Below are 4,192 nucleotides of genomic sequence, written 5' to 3'. Positions count from 1 at the left end.
AGATGTTTACCCATGTCCAGCTTGGTTTGTCGACACATCTTTCCACATTTGCTACACGGAAACCAAGTGGATCTAGCTCCTTTGACCCTTACAAATGCCCATTCCAAGAAAGCATCGGTCTTGTTAATCCATTCATCAGTCAACGAATTTTGACTAGAGCGGCCCATGTACATCCACTCACGGTCCTCCATTCTCTACATATCAGCGAGTAATATAAAAAATCACATTGCATCTACATGTTCCTATACTATCTATTAGGTGAAGATAGGTCCTAATCCCACCCAAGGATGTGTAGGTGGGTTTTGTTTCCATGGTCTACTCTAACCCGAGATAGAATTTTGGCACCACCTTCCATTGTTCTTCAAGTACACGTCCTGGAAGGGAGATTGTGTATCCGCGGAACAACAGGGAGGTGCTGCCAAAACTCTATCTCAGGTCCGAGTAGACCATGGAAACTAAACCCACCTACACATCCTCGGTCTGTCCAAAAAACGTGGATAATTTGAAATAGATACGGTTATAGATATGCAAAGATCTGCATATTTCAAACCGTATATCTTTCAAACGGGAGACGCCTAACTAGGTTACGTGATATACGAACATCATACGGAAAGAGAGGTGTAGGATGCCTCACCTTGCTATCTTGCAAAGTGACGACTCGAGGACAGTAACGTAGCCTCTCCTGCAAAAAAGGGAACATAGTAGTGTCAAGTCAAAATTTCGGCAGCACCTGCACGAGGAGGTTTCCATAACCTGCATCAAATAAAACGACACGATGACCGACAACCACATCCACACCAACGGAATGGCACGATGGCTGACAACCACATACAACTCTTATACCTTAGATTGCCAAGTCAAACATCCTTTTCTAATTTCTAAAAAAAGTCCTGCCACCTCTCTATCTTCTTTAAAAAAAGTCCTTTTCTATCCTTTTCTAATTTCTAATTTCTTTTCTAATTTATAATTTCTAATTCATCCTACCACCTCTCTATCCTTTTCTAATTTCTAACTTCTATTTTCTAACTTGAACAACAAAGATTGGAGAATTATCGGGAGGGATGAGGGGTGCCGGCCCAGAGGGGTGAGGGGATGTCCGGCGGCAGCAGCCGCGCCGGGGATGGGCACTGGGGGCAGGCCACCGAGGGCAGGGCGCCGGCTCTGGAAGGCGCCGGTCGCGGGGCACTAGGGGCGGCGGGCGAGGCGCCGGGGGCGGGGGCGGCGGGCGGGACGGGGCGCCGGCTCGGGGAGACACCGGCCGCGGGACACCGGGGGCGGCGGGCGGGGCGCCAGGGGCGGGGGCAATGGGCAGGGCGGGCCGCTGGGGGTAGGGGGTAGCGAGCAGCGGGTAGGGGTCCAGCGAGCGGGGGCGTTTGCCGGTGGCAGCGGAGGGCGGCGGCAGTGGCGGAAAAGGCATAGCGTGGCTAAGTGTTTGGGCGCGTGAGGGTTCACGTGAGAAGGCCAGCGGGGCCTTAAGTCAGAGGGTTCGCCGAGTGCTAGAGTGGGTTTTTTACTTTTTTACAATTTTGAAATAGTACCCAAGCCTGGCACATACTTTGCCGAGTGTTGTATAGAATACACTCGGCAAAGTGAGGCTTTGCCGAGTGCCCGCGATCTGGCACTCGGCAAAATAAAGGTTTATTTTTTTTTCAATTTTCAAACGGTACCCGCGCCTGACAGCGGGTTCGTAGACATACTTTGCTGAGTGTCGAGAGAAAACACTCGGCAAACTATTAGCTTTGTCGAGTGTCATGTACAAACACTCGCCAAAGTACACTTATATTCGATGTATACTTCTTCAATAACGTGTTTTACTAACTTTTTTCCGATATACTTTGAAAAAACCTTGTCAAATTCACTCAACAATGCATATTTGATTTTTCTACGAATATTATTCCATTATTTCATGCAGTTATAGCTCAAATTGAATTTATATCAATTAAAATTCTATAATTGCAGTTAATAAATAAAAATTATCAAATGGATCCGAAAAATTCCCAAAAATTGACATGAACCAATCTATGTTGTCTATTGCCTATACAAAAGGTTTTGAAATCAAACCCCAATTCAAGTGTCACTTGGACTCCAAATCTTACCAGATCCTTCTAACTTCTACAAATCTTCTCCGGAGATGTTTCGGTTTGTAAGCATCATACATCAGAAATTGTGCGAAACCTTCTCAATTTTTTACCACAGCCTCCACGTATGATATCATGACATCTTGACAAATCTTGTGATTTTCAGACTTCGTTTGCTTTTTTTAGAATTTAAAAACCATTCGGCCACACGTTCGTGGTCCTGTTTTCTGAACAAAATGTTCGAAATTTCTTTTCATTTCCCAGATGAGACCTCAATCTGGATTCAATTACATGAATATGATTTTTCCACTGATTTTATTCCATTATTTCAATCACTTGCAGTTAAATTTTGACTTAAATCAACAAATTCCTCTAAATGAAATTAATTCATTAAATATAGCAAACGGACCAAGAAATAGACCAACTTTTAACATGCAGTACCAAATGTCGTATGTGGGGAGTAGAAAAAGTGTGGAGGGCAGAGGTGAAAAAAAAGTTTTAACTTTGCTGAGTGCTTCCAAAAACACTCGGCAAACTAGTACTTTTGCCGAGTGTCGAGAGAAAACACTCGGCAAACTAGTACTTTTGCCGAGTGCTGATATCGGACACTCGGCAAAGTTCTAACGGCCGGCACGCCCCCTGACAGACGCCGCACGTGCCAGTCACGTGTTGGAGAGTTACCGAGTGTCAAATCTTTGCCGAGTGTCGTCTGGATGTTTGCCGGGTGTTTTCTCTATGACACTCGACAACTAGGATGTATGCCGAGTGTATTATGCATGCCGAGTATATAGGCGGAGACACTCGGCAAACGACGCATTTGCTGAGTGCCCGACATAAAGCACTCAGCAAAAATTTAACACTCGGCATATCTACTGTTTTCGGTAGTACCTCAACAACGGAGCTCGATATTGGATGATAGCTCGATATTGGATGATGGTCCTCGTGATGCAAGAATTGAGTTCTTTCATTAATTAGGCCATTTTAACTGAGAGTTCATTCTTATTAAATGACATGACACTCCAACAAAAATTTGTGATATAACAAAGAAGTTATACGGAGAGAGAAGATGTGTTTAATTTAGCCCCTATTTCGTTTCTTTAGTCCATGGACTAAACTTTAGTCCCTACCGTGTTTGGATCCATGGACTAAAGTCTATTAATGCAGATGAACAAAGACAACATTACCCTTGTTTTAAAGATGGAAACTCTCTGCTAAGATGCATGAAGGTGAAGGCCTGAAGGGTACAGGGGTTGCCGCCGTAGTGCTTCACCGTTGGCAATTGCAGCACAGCAGAAAGGGGCGGCGGGAGGGAGGCCGGTGAAGGGGGCCGAGCGGGAGGGCGGCGAGGCTTGGGGGCTGGGCGGGAGGGCGGTGGGAGGGAGATCGGCAACGGTGGGGGCCGGGCGGGAGGAAGGCCAGTGGCGGGCGGGAGGGTTGCGCGACGGTGGGGGCCGGGCGGGAGGGCGGCGGGAGGGAGGCCGGCGGCGGGGGCCGCAGGCGGGAGGGTGGCGGGGGCGATGGCGGTAGGGGCCGGGCGGGAGGGAGGCTGGCGGGGGCTGGAGGGAGGCCGGCAGAGGGGGCCGAGCGGGAGGGAGGCAATAAATGAGGGTCAAGGGTGTCTTTCAGGGCTTTTAGTCCACTTTAGTCCACCTCCCTTGAACTAGAGGACTAAAGGGTTTAGTCCATATTTTAGTCTATATGTTTGGCACTTTAGGGACTAAAGGAGCTAAAATGGATGGACTAAAGTTTAGTTCAGGGTAACCAAACCCGATTAACGTGGTTGTTAAAACATTAAAAGACTTCCACATATCCATTGAGAGCTATAGTTTAAATTCATCCGATCACATGTCCGATTAACCGGTCCCACGTCATGTATGCGTTAAATACTTCCGACACCTATGAAACAACAAAATAAAACTTTGCATTAAGTGGAGTTGTTTGTTTATCCACACTTTAAATGACATGCCACTCATGGAAACAATGAAATAAAACTTGTCATTAAGAATATCCTTAGTATTGAAACATCGGCCCGGCCGATGCTAATACGAGCATTTTTTATTTCATTATCTCAAACGAATGATGCTCGAAGCCAAAAGTACCTGGCAAGTGTGGGG

This window comes from Setaria viridis, chromosome 2, assembly GCF_005286985.2.
Source record: "Setaria viridis chromosome 2, Setaria_viridis_v4.0, whole genome shotgun sequence".
NCBI classification, from domain to species: Eukaryota; Viridiplantae; Streptophyta; class Magnoliopsida; order Poales; family Poaceae; genus Setaria; species Setaria viridis.
Note: the sequence above shows the minus strand (reverse complement) of the source record.